This window comes from Canis aureus, chromosome 34 (assembly GCF_053574225.1).
Source record: "Canis aureus isolate CA01 chromosome 34, VMU_Caureus_v.1.0, whole genome shotgun sequence".
Lineage (NCBI taxonomy): Eukaryota > Metazoa > Chordata > Mammalia > Carnivora > Canidae > Canis > Canis aureus.
The window spans coordinates 22,813,126-22,829,265 of NC_135644.1; the positions used below are offsets into that span (position 1 = coordinate 22,813,126).

Below are 16,140 nucleotides of genomic sequence, written 5' to 3' on the forward strand. Positions count from 1 at the left end.
TAAAAAAGTGGGCAAAGATCTGAAAGGACGCCTCACCTAGAAAATATAGAGATGGCAAATGAAAGACTCTCCACATCATATGACATTAAATAATTGCAAATTTAAACAACAAAGAAGTGTAGATATATACCTATTAAGTTGGTGAAAATCCAAAATAGTGATAACAGTAAATGCTGATGAGGATATGGAGCAATAAGAACTTTTATTTATTGCTGGAGGGAATGCAAAATGGCACACTCACTTTAGAAGACAGTTTGGAATTTTCTTACAAAACTAAACATATTATTACCATATGATGCAACAATCACACTCCTTGGTATTTATCTACATGAGTTCAAATTTATGTCCACACAGAAACCAGCACATGGATGTTTATAACAACTTTATTTATATTTACCAAGACTTGGAAGCAGCCAAGATGTTCTTCAGTAGGTGAATGGATAAATAAACTCGAGTACATCTATGCAGTGGAATATTATTCAACGCTAAAAAGAAATGAGCTATCAAACCATGAAAAGGCATAGAAGAATCCTAAAAGCATATTACTAAGTGAGAAAAAAAACTGGACTAAAAAGTTTATGTACTGCGTGATTCCAGCTATGTGTCATTTTTGAAAAGACAATCCTATAGAAAAAGTAGAAAGATCATGGTTGCAAGAGGTTCAGGGGAAAGGAGGGATGAAAAGGCAGCACAGAGGGCTTTTAGGGCAATAAAACTTTTCTGTATATTGTGATAGTAGGTATATGTCATTATACATTTGTCACAACCCAGAAAATACAAAGCTAAGAATGAATCCACACGGAAACTATGGATTTTGGATGGTAATAAGATATCAATCAATCAGTGTAAGTTTATAGATTGTAACAAATGTACTGGTCTGGTATGAGGGGTTAGTAATGGGAGAGGCTGTGTCTATGTGGGGGTAAGGGAAATATGTCAACTCTAGTTTTTACTCAATTTCATTGTGAACCTAAAGCTGCTCCAAAAAGTGTATATTTTAAAGAAATGGAAGTTGTATACAAGCATCCCTTTGTGTATTAGCAATCTGCTAGAGCTGCTCAACATCTTTTGAGAGGACACATGTCCTCCGAATTGCCAGTCTTCCCAGCTTATTTCTCATTTTTCTTACCTGTAGTCACTTGAATTTGTAACCCTTGAGCTTGATGATTAATCATCTCTAACATTCAGTGTTTCTTTTTAAACTGGATCTAGCAGAATAAATCACTGAGCTTTTCCTGTGTATTTTTCTACCCTCTCTCGATGCTCCATAATGAACATCCACATGCTTTGCCATTGATGCAATCTGTTCATTTATTGTTTTTTTGCCATGTCACCAAACATGGCAACAAAGATGCTGTGTCCTACTAACAGGCCTGGCTATAGTCTCAGAGCAATGAAAAGGAAAAGAGATGATTTGTAGCCCTTATTGCTCATCTTTCCTTCCTCATCATTATCACTAAAGTAGAGTAATACCTTTTCACCCTTCTACAATGCCCTGTATGCTTTTAGTTTGTGATTTATTTTCTCATAAAAATCATGGATATGAAGGTAAGGGGAAGCTTTTGGCTTTTGGTTCGGCGGAGGCAAAGGTGCAACTGTCTTTGGTTGTCTGGAATCTGGGTTCGTCGGACACCAGCTGCCTCCACATTGCCACCTAAGTTCAACCCCAATGAGATCAACGTCATGTACCTGAGGTGCACTGGTAGCGAAGCCAGTGCCACATCTGTCCTGGCCCCAAAGGTCGGACTGCTGGGTCTGTCTCCACAAAAGTTTGGTGACGACATTGCCAAAGGTGACCAGTAGTTGGAAGGGTCTAAGGATCATAGTGAAACTGATCATTCAGAACAGACAGGCCCAGATTGAGTGGTACCTTCTGCATCTTTCCTGATTATTGAAACCCTCAAAGACCCACCAAGAGACAGAAAGAAGCAGAAAACATTAAGTGCAGTGGAAATACCACTTTTGATGAGACTGTCAACATTGCCCAACAGATGTGGCCCCAATCTTTAGCCAGAGAACTCTTCGGAATCATTAAAGAGATCTTGGGGACTGCCCAGTCTGTGGATTACAATGTTGATGGCCACCACCCTCATGACATCATAGATGACATCAATGGTGGTGCAGTGGAATGCCCAGCTAGTTAACTACAAAGGAAAATATTTCAGTAAAGGATCATTTGACAACCAAGAAAAAAAAAAGGAAAAGGAAAAGGAAAAAAAAAGAAGGCAAGGGGAAGTCAAGCAGGAAGTGCAGCAAAAGAACTGAATGCAAAAGACACCTCTAAATGCTTATTCCTTGTAAGCTGGATATTTCAAATATGTACATATAAACTATGTTATAGTCTGTATATTCTGTGTAGACTATTTTGTGGTCTAGTCAGTATAGACTTTGTATTGAACTTATATAAAAAGATTGACACTAAGGTTGCATAGAAACTTGAGTCAATGAATTTAATGTTTGTTTCTGTTTCCCCAGAGAAATTTGCCAAGAGCAAAACAGACATCATTTTAGATTTCCTAGAGTGTTTACAAAACTAAAATCCAAGAAAGAATATTTAAAATACAATTAAAATCTCTTATTTTAAGAAATACATATTATATATATAATGTATATATAATATATATATTAGAATAGAATCTTTTTTGAAAGGCTCGCCCCATGAAGTTATCTTAAGTGGTTATAGATTTGTGCAGTTGTTTCTTTTCTTTGTGTTATATTGTTATTTATGTCAAATACTTGATCAGAAACTATCTATGAGTTAGTCACCATGTGAAGAATTTACATATAATATCTCAATAATAACCACAATGACCCAGTGAACTGCACATTATTATCCTCATTTTACAGATGCAGCTTTAGATTGATTATCCAAGGATTCCTAACAAATAGCAGAGTTGGGCTTATAACCTACCATATTGGGCCTTTAGGACTTCAAACCTTGGTGCATTAAAAATATTAAAATTGCCCCAATAACTTCTGTTGACTTCAACAGATCATCTGCGTAACTATATACGCAGCACACACATAATTTTACTAGGGCCAACACCTTACCTTCTAAACCCAGAGCTTTGAGCATTGCAGATGCCTGAAATCTACTAAAACAAGGTTAAAATCTGTGATGTTGGAGTCAGGTTTGCCCTGTAAGCCTCAGTTTCTTTCAAGTGAAATGCAATTATAACTCTGGGTTTTTATGAGGATTAAATGAATTAAAGCTCTTGGCACACAGGAATCACTCAGTGGTATCTGCAGCTATGTTAATCCCAAAGATGTAGTGAAAGGTGCTATCCAAATCCCTTGACATTTTTCTTCAAAAGGTCTACATATGTTTTGAGACTTAAAACAATGTGTTTGCTATAGAGAGAAAAACAACTTTTAGTAAATATTTCCTGTTATGAAAGTACTGAAATTGGGACTAGTATTTATAAAGCAGCTGCAGTACAAAGCATTTTATTTGAAATATCTCTTTTAAGCATCATACACTCCTGCTAACTGGTATTACTATTATTATCTTCATTTGGAGAATAAGTTAAAGTCTCAGAAATGTAGGCGCTTTCTCCAAGCTAGTGTGATAGATTGTAAGTCTCAGCTCTTTCAGCCACATCATAAGATTAAAGTGCACTGCTTTTGAGTTTTCCTAATTAAAACTAAGACAACTGTGATGTGCTTAGGAGACAAAACATTTTCTTTTGCTTAAGATTTTGTATAAAAAATAACACACTAAGCTATTTCTGTCCCACATTTTGTAGGTATTCATATTTCAAAATTGGTCTTGAGCATACAGAAAAAAATACCATAGTTTACTTTTTAATAAATAAAAAATCATCAACATGTATTTGAATAATGTTATCCCTTCAAACAACGGTTTCTAACTTAGCAGTCCTTCAGCATAAAAGCAATGCATTTTTTCAAGATAATAAGGAATCATTTATTTTTTTTTAATATGCTTTTTTTTTTTAAAGATTTTGTTTATTCATGAGAGACACCGTGAGAAAGAGGCAGAGACATAGGCAGAGGAAGGAGAAGCAGGATCCATACAAGGAGCCTGATGCGGGACTTGACCCCAGGATGCTGGGATCATGCCCTGACCCAAAGGCAGGTGCTTAACCACTGAGTCACACAGGCGTCCCAATATGCTGTCTCTTGAATGCTATTCATGGTGCAGTTCTTTTTGGAATGTGTGTGTTGGGGAGGGAAGATGATATAGGCTTTGTTATATTTACCTATCTGATAAGTGAGTCTTATTTGGGTCTTCACAGGCTTCTCTGTTTGTTCACTCATTCATTGAGTATTGATGGAGGACCTCCTCCATGCCAGGTCTTATGCTAAGAGAGTGAGTACAAAAGCATACATGACCCCTATTTTGGTGCACCCAAGAGCCTAGTAGGAAATACAGGCATCACATAAGTAAACATACTAAAAGATAAAAATTGTCATTCAGTAGAGCAGAGATCCATAGTGCTGTGAGAGTACATTTGAGAATTGAACCCTGTCAGGAAGTTTGGAGAAGGCTTTGCTGAAGAAGGGACATTTGCAACTAGATATGAGGAAAGAATAGGAGTTGACCAAGTGAAAAGGAAAGAAACGTTTCCTTCATGGTAGTAACATATACCCAGGCTTCTTGTTAGCTTCTTTCATACAGAATAGATATTATATATTGAAACAGCCTTCAGGGCACATGGTTGGCTTAGTCAGTGGAGCATGTGACTCTTGATCTTAGGGTTGTGAGTTTGAGCCCTGCAGTGGGTGTAGAGTTTACTTAAAAAACAAAATCTTGAAACATAGCCCTCAAGAACGTAACAGGACACCTGAGTTCTGAATTGTGAAAAAGACCTACTAAAGAATTAAAAATCAAGTGCATAAGTCATAAAAAGTCCTCATTTCATACATATCTTTATACACAAAAAAAGGATTTTTTAAAACAGCCTATCATAGAAACATTTATGAAGTATTTCCATTGATACGTGAGCTAACTATGCTATATGCTTTATGGATATGGTGAAATGTGCAGAAGCTTTAGCCTTGTGAAACTCATTAAAAACCTCACAAATTATCATAATGGGCCAGAAATCTAGGACTTTAGAGACTCAAAGAAATATAAGATAATGCCCCCATGCTCTAGGGGCCCCAAATCAAACCAAAGATCCATGAGAGCAATGAGCGAAATAACATCTAGTTATGCTGAAGGTCAAACTCTTTAGCTTATTAAAGTGCTATAAGAACATAAAATTGGGGGATCCCTGGGTGGCGCAGCGGTTTAGCACCTGCCTTTGGCCCAGGGCGCGATCCTGGAGACCCGGGATCGAATCCCACATCGGGCTCCCGGTGCATGGAGCCTGCTTCTGCCTCTGCCTGTGTCTCTGCCAATCTCTCTCTCTCTCTCTGTGACTATCATAAATAAATTAAAAAAAAAAATTAAAAAAAAAAAGAACATAAAATTGGGAGGGAGCAGTTACCTTTTTTTTTTCTTTTACTCCCTACTGCACTATTTGACTTTACCTAACAGCCCAATATATTAGGAATATATTAATTACTTTATATGAGTAAACATGAAATCAAATAATCCTGTCATTACATAGAATATATTATTATTGCTGTATAATTTTATTGGTGAATGCAAATACAGCTATGTTTAACTATGCTCTGTTGCTGACGCAACAAAAGGAGAGTAGAATCCATTTTAATTTGAATATTCTGAGTTCAAACATCTGAAAATTCTACCTTTTAATTATTATTATTTTATTTTTATTTTATTTATTTACTTTTTTTTGGTACTAGATTCAATGACAACTCATCATCAAAGAAGACTTTCAATTCAATGCAGAACTGGAAAATTAAGGGCCAGGATTTGTTCTCCGGTTCTACCATTGTCTTATTGAGTTCACATAAGGAATTTCCTAGTTTACCAGTGCCCAAAACAAGAAAATGCATGCTGTACTACTATGCACAGGGAATGTAACTTTTCAGGAGAGAATTAATATTTAAATGACTTCAAAATAATAAGTAGATATTTTAAAAATCCATTGAATGCAAAATAGTCCTAGATGATTGCTATTACAAACCTCAAAGTAAAAACCATTTTCATGTTTTTCTGGCATACTTTTGTTCTCTGAAAATTTACTATATGTGTAGACTTGCACTTTTCTGGAAACAAAAAGCTTTGTGGCATAATTATTCAGATACAATCTCTAAGAAATCTTCAACATACAAAAAAGGGCTTCGGGTGCTTTATTTCAAAATCCATTCATGCATAACAAAGATGTTCTTCCTCTGAGAAGGTTTTGTCTTGAATAGGTTAGAAGAAGAAAACAGTTGGTGAATTTACTTAATAATTGATAATGGAAACAGAGTCTTAATGAAATTTCCATCTTCCTGAAACATGAACTCTGCATTTATAACTTTTTATTATTACCTAATACTGTTGTGCAGTTACCTGACAGCCTAACTACAACTCCTATTAACAATATAAAGTATCTGTGTTGGAAAATTTTTCAAGCACTGATCTCTCTTCATTAATCTCAAATAAAACCATATAGGCAGTGTTGAAGAGAAAATTGTCATGATAGAAATATGTTCTTACTCAAATATTTTAATTTAAATGAAATTTATTTTTCAGCTTCAAAGACTGGACACCAATAATGGTAATATTATTTCATTGAAACAGATTTTTTTTTGTATATTCATTGAAATTTAAGACCACCACCTTGAAAGTGGTTAAATTTACCTTTTATTTAATAAAATTCAGAAAATAATCATCCTTAGAATCATAACATTTGGAAAGAATCCTCAGATATTAGGGCACTCCCACTCTAACACTTTTTATTTTACAAATCTGAAGACACTCAAGTGCAGAAATACATGAACTTCAATTGCCTCATGCTCTGGAACCATCAAATCAGAGGCTAAAAAAATGAGCAGTGTTCTTAGCAGCCCATCATTCCAATGAAGTAGCAACTGAACATGACAGAAAAATCATTATCTAGCTTCTAATGGAATTCTACAAGGAAGGAAGCCCCAAACTATTCCTAAACTGTTTATCTAATTTATGAACAATGGTACTTGTAATGCTTATTTATTGGTCCCTGTTCTGCCTTCTGGAATCACAGTAATTCTTTATGCTCTTCCATAACTGTCTATCAACCTTGATTGCAGCTCTCCTGGCTTTTGAGAAATCTTTTAACCTAGTCTTGATACTTTACTCATTCCTCATATGAACTTTCCTTCAAACTTCTATCTTCTGTTTGCTCTTCCTCAGAGGATATTATTTTGTCAATTTCCCTTCTAAAATGTGATATCAAGAATAGAAGACTACAAAATCCGATTACGACCTCATTGACACTCTAGAATTTATAGGCCACTAAAGATTTGTATTATCGAATTATATTATATTATATAATTAACATAAAATTATATTACTTTATTTTAGTCTTGTCTTATTTGTAACTTTAAAAAACCTGATCTTAGATACTCTAACGTATGATTGTTAATGATAATATCCACATTATAAGCACATTTATTATTTATTTCCTGGGCATTTGAGATAATGATCTAGAAAGGATAAATTTAGGAAAAGTAACCAATTAACTACTTTAAGGATTGTAGTACTTTCATATAATTGAAATTATTCTATAGCAATATATAAAGTAGCAATTATACAATTTTCTCAGTCCAGGAAAAACAGAGCCTTTATAAGGGCCCAGATTATTGGCGCTTCCTTCCTAATAAGTAGGTCAGACATTAGCTGGAGGCATCGCAAAGGCTGTTAAGCATTCATTAACTTTATGTGAAAACACTGCTGCTGTAAGGAAACCATACATTTCTAAAGAAGCGACCAGAATTTATTAGCAGATTATTTAGAAATGACTACTCTCTCCTCATCAGGGATTTTTTTAATGCTAATAAGTAAAATTAATGGAATGCTTACTTTAGCCAGGTACAGCGCTAAGTCCTCTACACATGTTCTTTCTTCTATTTCTTACATTCTTTTAATATATATGTATGATTATTAAGCCATTGTACCCATGAAGAAAAAATAAGGTTTATTGAAAATAATTTGCCAAAAATCATAATTCTTGTTAGCTGACAAAGACAGGACTTGAACTAGATATATCTGACGCCCAAACTCTTAACTACTTTGCCATTATCCATCCATTATTTGGTTACTTAGTTATTAAAATGAAGTTGACCCAAATGTTGCCAAGGCTCAAAGATAGCTGTTAATAAAAAGTGCTGAGTCTTAATCAACAATTCAAGGACTCTGACCTTCTGACCTCAGGACTAACTTGTGTCTCTCTAGGTACTGTTATGGCAAAGCTGACATACCACAGTCCTAAACTACGTATCACATTTAGCTCTATTTGGACTTCATATTTTGAAACTCATTAAACCAACATATAGTTTGATCTCTATGTCTTTTTCTTCTCCCTCATAACAAAACATCCATTTTCAATGTCCCTAATGGCAGAGGATAGTTGAAATGTATCTCTGTAAGTAATTAATTACCAAAAAAAAAGGGCCTCATACTATATATATATATATATATATATATATATATATATATATATGAAGTTTTGTTACTCAACTTAAAAGTTAATGAAATTTTTATACTTTACTTCATAATACATAATTGTTTTATTTCTATGTGTTTTTTTAACCAGAATTTTTTTTTTAATTAAAGCTTTGGAAAGAAGCACCATATAACTTTTTAAGCCTTGCTACCTTCACGTATCTGTAGGATTTCCATACATCAATTTTAGTAAAAGGGTGGTAAGACATTCGTACAAAATTCAATTCGGAACACCTGGGTGGCTCAGTAGTTGAGCGTCTGCTTTTGGCTCAGGGCCTGATCCTGGAGTCCGGGATTGAGTCCCTGCATCAGGCTCCTTGCAGGGAGCCTGCTTCTCCCTCTGCCTATGTCTCTGCCTCTCTCTCTCTGTCTCTGTGTGTGTCTCTCATGAATAAATAAAGAAAAGCTTTAAAAAAATTCATCAATTCATTTTTTATACTTAAACTTATTAAAAAAAACTTACTGAATATTTACTTTATGCAAAAATGATGCAGACAGGATGTAGAAATAAATAATACATACTATCTGCCCATGAAAAACCTCAAAATCATAGCGGGGGAAAAAGCCTAGCAAATAATTCTAGTACTTATTCATCCTCTAGTAATAAAAGTTGCTGCAGTAAGTCTTAATAGTTATTAATAAAATATTAACACATTATCTTTTTTCTAGTTTTGTATTTGAAACTCATATGGGCCATTTCCAAGCAGTGATTGGATATTGATGCCACTAATACAAATGCCATTTCTCAGTTGCTCTCTTATTTAGATTCTCTAGGCTTTTGCTCTTGAGTGTATCTCCTATGAGCACCTTTATATGGGAGAGTAGATGTGTGACATGAGGCCAAAGAAAACTTTTCTGTAACTACAAGATTTCATATATTTATTTGATGTGTTCAACATCTCTTAGTTGTAACATTATTTTCCATATTAAGGCCTTCTGTGATGATCGCAACTTGTTGTATTGACTTCCAGTTCTTCTATTTGATCAATATTAAGGAATTTCCCTGTTCTTCTCATATTCTACTAGCTTACTTATTTTGTGGTCTGCTTGTTCATTTTTCCCACCCTCTTATGGGATTTTAGGGTCATTCTCTATTTGGATTCCTTTAATATTGTTATTGTTAAATATTGTTACACTCTGTATGTGGTTTCTCAGAGTTCTTTTAAATGGTTCAGCTGTTTTTACACCTTTAGAGCTTTTAAGATTTATATATTCTTAAAAGCACACAAAGTCATTAAAAAACACTCATAAAGGGATCCCTGGGTGGCGCAGCGGTTTGGCGCCTGCCTTTGGCCCAGGGCGCGATCCTGGAGACCCGGGATCGAATCCCACGTCGGGCTCCCGTGCATGGAGCCTGCTTCTCCCTCTGCCTGTGTCTCTGCCTCTCTCTCTCTCTCTCTATCATAAATAAATAAAAATTAAAAAATAAATAAATAAATAATCCCCTGAGCCACTTGGGCTGCCCAATCTAAAAAAAAAAAAAAAAAAAAACACTCATAAATACTAATATTTCTTACAATGTTGCACTATTACATTAAAAATATGTAAAACATATTAATAATGTTCTGAATTCTAGGCCTAGTTTTAACAATACTATATAAATGCCAGATATGCAAGAGAGTTTATAAACACTCACTTCCTCCTGTCACCTACCAATAACATCTATGAATTAATAGTTATGATATTCAAATGGTTCCTCTCGGTTTATTTTCATTGACAAGAATGACAAACGGAAATCATATTTGTCTAAAACCTGCAGAAACACTTACAAGCATTTTATGTGTAAAGAAAAGCAAAGCAATGTTTTTTGGCTGCTTAAAAATCTATTGAAGATACTTAAAAGAAGACATTTTCTCCCCTACCTGAAAGACTTTAGTTTTCATGAGAAAGGTAGCATTTAATCTGGAATTAAAGCATAGATGAGCACATTTTTCTTATAATGGGTCAGAAAGTAGATATTTAAGGTTTTGCAGTCCAACGGGCAACATTGAAGATACTATATGGGCACTTATATGACCACTTAAAATGCAACTATTTAAAAATGTAATATCCAAGTTGTGGCCTGGACAGAAAATGAGTGAAGGGCCAGATTTGGCTACAGGCCAGTTTGTTGACCTGATATACAGTATGATAGATTTTAAGACATGAATTATGGGGAAAGAATGTTCTGGACTGAGAAAACCATAAGCAAAAGCACTAGAATTCTATATTTTTTTAATGTGAACAGACATAAAAGAAACTAGTGAGAGATACAGCTGGAAATATATGGGAGACTAGATTGTGGGGGTGCTTAGCACAATGGGTTAAAGTTTAGTTACTTTAGTGGCAAACACTGTGTATCTATAGTTAGTAACTTATTAGTTGCATTTATTGAACACGATATGGGCCAATAGTTCGCTGTCTGGAGTTTGACTCCAGATCCTATATTGTGACCTCGGTAATTTACAGTTCCTTATGAACATTATTGATTCATTACTTGTTTGGTTAATGCCCATGGCAGGCTAACTAAGGATATGATAATACATATAACTTAGTTCTTGTCCATTAGGAGCTCATAGTCTTATGTACTATAAACTGTGAGAAAGAATATTAATATGAAGAGTTTATAAGTTGTGGCAACACAAATTTAGTAATGACCCCTCATAGGTTTAAAAAGAAAATAATCAAACATATTATGGAAGCCTTGTATATTATAAGAGCCACTATGCTTTACTATATGTGTTACATGTACTATCCCTCCAGGACACATTCAAATAGACACACACACAGGCCAGAGTGCAGGAGACTGGAACAAAGAGAATGGTAGTTCTCTTAACAGGTTGTGCCAGGAGCTACTTAACTACTTCACATGACCCCATGTGCCCTCAGGTGGACACAAAAACTGAGGTTTTCTGCCTTTTTTACTTGGGACCAACAACCTCTTGCTTGACTCTGGGAAGCCACATTTGAAGGCCCTCTGTATTTATTGATGCATGTTTTGCTCTACACATTGCCTTGACAAAACTAGTCTTTGTCCATTTTGATCACACCGACTGTATATCTTTTTCTTAAACCCCTGGAGTAAAAAAAAAAAAAAAAAAAAAAACCTGAAGTATTCATGGTGTTTAGAAACCACTCATTTATGTCTTTCTAGGATGAGATGGACAAATAACTGCCATTGGCTTATCAACCTAAGAAAAAGAGATAATTTATGGAAGTTGAGAGATGTGTCATACACAGAGTTTAAATAGTCTCAAGGAGCATCAATATGGAAGATTTCCCAGGAAAGTATACTTTCTGGATGTTACCAGAAGCTCTGAGTGATCTCCTGTGGGAGCGAGAACAGAGAGCTTGAAGTAACAGAATACTGTTGCACATTCTTCCAATCCCCAAAGCATAATGAAAACTTACAAATTGACTTAGCGTCTTTAACAAGACTCCAGGATAGTAGGTGAGGAATTTGCATGGCTATCGCCTCAGAAAATCTAGATGCATTTTTTTCTAATATTCTACATACCTAAAAAGAGCAATGTCCTTTTTTAATAGTCATAGAGATGGTAATATACAGTATATGCTCATTAAAATTACAAATGAGCTTAGCCACAGAGTTGCTTCCCAGTTGAATGGTAGCATTTTAAAAAGTAATAAAAAATTACAGATTATAAAAATGCTTCAGTAAATACCTCAATTGAATAGAAACAATGCACAAGAATACCATAAGGATTCTTAAAACAGAAAACAAAAAAATGAATCTTCTCAAACATAGGATATAGTTTTGCTAAAACGGAGTAGAATAGTTTTACTAATTGTGAAGTGCTACAAATTAAATATGAATCAAACTGGTAATGATTTTTAAAAATTAAATATATATGTGTGTATATAGAGAGAGAAAGAAAGAAAGAGGGAAAGACCCAAGTTATATTTATAAGATTGTTATTTTCTAAGATCAAGAAACCTCCATCAAATAGTCTCTACATTTAGCTGTGTTTGATCTTTAATAAAGCAATCTATTGAGTGTAGTCTGAGTTTGTTGTAAGGATGTTCAAAGTTTTTCAGAGAAGAAAAATTAAAATAATTAAAGAATAGGAAAGCAATTTTGTCAGTTTATTTAGAAAAACAAAAGCAAAGTGATTCCTTCCTCCTAGATATACAACATAAAAGTAAAAAAAAATACTTATTTTGATTTATAACTTTGCTTAAATGTAACTAATTATGAAAATAAGTATTATTTTTAATTGTAGAGATATTAATGACTAAAACCTTACATTTGCTCTTTGGATAAACTCTAATATTGGTCAAATTTCAATCACTGGTATACTCTGGACAGGATGGCTTAACTCACCATTTCTTGAGAAAAAAAATCATAGATAATAGTGTCATAGAAGCCAAGGGAAGTTTCTGGCTGATATAAAAAAAGTTATATCCAACATATAAAATTATGGGATATTGTTTTGGAATCATTAGTTGCTACTGTTTTATTTATGTGAACAACTTTATTTAAAAAAATACCTTGACATAATAAAAGGATGCACCAACAGCAATTTCCTCTCATACAAATGACTTTTTGCTTGCTAAGATTTCCTTCCAGAGTTAAAGACTGGTGATGCTTAAGGAGCCATTGTTAATAGCACAGATTCATGCATTTTTCTCAAGCCTATTTTTCCTGTAGTTACCCAGAAAGACTTCCTTAAACCGTAGGCAGATGATGGGGGCGTTGGGAAGATGCAGAGCAAGAGGTAGCAAGTAGAAAAAGAGTAGTATGTTGGTGACTCCAAGCTCATAAACAGGAACCACACAACGGGTCTGCTGAAGAACAAGTTTGAACTTTCTGTTGTAAAATCCCACTAATCCTCTGAGTCAGAACCATTATTTTTACAGGTGCAGACAAATCTCATTGAATAGTATATCAATCTGCTTTGTTAAGCATTTTCTTTAAATAATTAAACGCATTCTTTGTTTTCTGTAATGTAAATGCAATTTCATTTCAGCTATAAAATTTTACATATAGTTTCTCTGAAATTTATGCCTCTATTTACTATGTAATTAGAGTGAAGCAGCATACTCTGGGAGACTTTTTGCAAATAGGTTCTGATAAATTGCTGAGAGTGGTGTCTAAAGCAAAATCAATAGTTTGAACAATCATCAATTAGGGATGCTCTGAGACAGCTGGCTTCCCTGATTGATAAAATAAGGTTAGAAACTAAGCTGGTTTAGCATTATTTGACAAAATTCACCATAAAAACACTGGGAAGGCAGTTCTTAGAGTCATTAAAATATTTCAAAGGAAGAAATCCCATTAACTCAGGGGTTCCTCTCAGTAATAGCTTGAGCTGTATATGGTTTCAAGTTTTAATTGCATAAATATTTCTATTTTCTCTCCATAAAGTATTTTTAAAATTCTCAAACCATAAGCATTCTTTCTTCTTATACTTCCCCAAATGCTCATAATTTGACCGCTAAGCTTTTCCTCTTTTAATTGTTTCAACGTAACAATAAACATATTCTGAAATCTCTGGTACATTATTACTTAGTGCTTTTCTGGCTACCTACTGCTAAGTAAACTTCTGGTTATCAGCTCCCTTTCTCTACCCTCCATTCTAGAACAGCAAGAAAACAGCCACATGCTGATGTGGATTTTAAGTTAAGCAAGTGTTACTGCAGCCCCAAGGCTAATCTGTGGCTTCCAGCAGATGCATGCAGGTATTTCTGCTGTCCAGTACTCTCTTGTTTCCAGGAGGCAGCAAAATGTGATACAAGTGAAAGAAGCATTTTGGCAGCAGATATGATCTTTCCTGAATTAGTCAAATATTAGTGACAACACACCTTCAAGAACCCACAATATATTCTGTACCTTTCCTGAGAAAGCATTGTAAATAGCTAAGTTGAGAATCTCATAATTAATCACATATTTTGAAAAACATGCTGTATTTCTCCTGCGCATAAGACATTATAATAGAGTCATAATGATACACATACAAGATTCAGAGACAAGAACTCACCTTAAGGGCCTTGCTATCCATTTGTTTAATTTTTTAAAAAGTATGTGCAAATGAAAATTAAACAGTGTAAAAATTAAAAGACAAGATGGTAATATAAAAGGTACTGTGTTCTAGCACGTTGCCTTACATATAGAGGCTAGTCGATATGTATTTGCTGCTATGATTACTATATGCACTGAGTTCTGCATACAAATGAGTGTTTTTAAGAATCTATACAGGCACCATCACTGTGGAGCATTCAGAAAAACTGAACAGATTTGTTGTAGTAAGAGTGAGCAGGGGCTTAAGACAGAATTTAATCAAGGCCAAATCTCCCATAATTTATACCTACCTAGTAAAATTTACTGAGTTTAGGAGTCTTTAGTTCCATTTGAAAGATAGACTCTTCATGGCCACATTATTGTCCTTTATCTTAATGGCAAATGAAAGAAAATGACTGCATGGGCTTCATTGAAACTGAAGTGGTTAAAAAATATGGTTAAGACTTGTCAATTATTAAACTTATCCAAATGTCCCAGACTTTTTGATATTTTTCTCTATGTGGTATTTTTTAATCATAGTTTTCTTTTATTGTTTTTGGTTTTTTACTCTAATTGTAAGAAATACAGTTATGAGAAATATTATAGAGAAAGTCTATATACCTTTCTACAGTGGTAACATCTTGAAAAACTATACTACAGATAGCAACCAGGATATTGTCGTTGATATAGTCAAGATAGAAAACATTTCTATCACAACCAAAATCCCTTAGTGATCACTGTTACTCTTCCTCCTTCTACCAACACCTTCCCTAATCCCTAGCAACCACTGATCTGCTCTCCATTTCTACAATTTTGTCATTTCCACAACGTTATATAAATGGAATAATACAGTATATAACCTTTTGGTATAAGCTTTTTTTTTCATCAGCATAATTCCCTGGGTATTCATGCAGGTTTTTGTGTGTATCATTAGTTCATTTTATTGCTGAGTATTATTCCATGGTATAGATGTACCACAGTTTTGTTTAACCATTCATCTGTTGAAAGGTTCTGTGTTATTTCTGGGATTTGGTTGTTATGAATAAAGCTGCTGTAAACATTCATATACAAGCTTTATATAAACACAAGTTTTATATAAAGAGAAGTCTTCACTTTTTTTGGGATAAATTCCCAGGAATGCAACTGCTTTATCACATGGTAATTACAAGTTTATTTTTTTAAGAAACTGTCAAATTGCTTTGCAGAGTGGCTCTCCCATTTACATTCTCAACAAGCAATGTACGAGTGAACCAGTTTCTCTAAATCCTCACTAGCATTTGATTTTGTCAATATTTTTTATTTTGCCTAATTGTTAAATGTACAGTAGTATTTCAGTGTGGTTTTAACTTGCATTTTCTTAATGGTCAACAAAACTGAACATCTTTTCAGGTGATTATTTGATATCTGTACATCATCTTTAGTGAAACAAATTTTCATGCCTTTTGTCTATTTTCTAATTGAGTTGTTTCTTTTATTGTTGAGTTTTGAATGTTCTTTATAGATAGTAGGTACTAGTCCTTTTTTGGATATGTGATTTGCAGATATTCTCTCCATTCTGTGACTTGTCATTTTATAAAAG

At 34.2% G+C, this 16,140-nt stretch overlaps 1 protein-coding gene across 2 annotated transcripts in view; it reads left to right on the forward strand.

Annotated features, from left to right (window-relative positions):
- The window catches only part of KCNH7 (potassium voltage-gated channel subfamily H member 7), a 480,585-nt gene that overhangs the window by 188,676 nt on the left and 275,769 nt on the right, over nucleotides 1-16,140 (forward strand). The window lies entirely within an intron of this gene.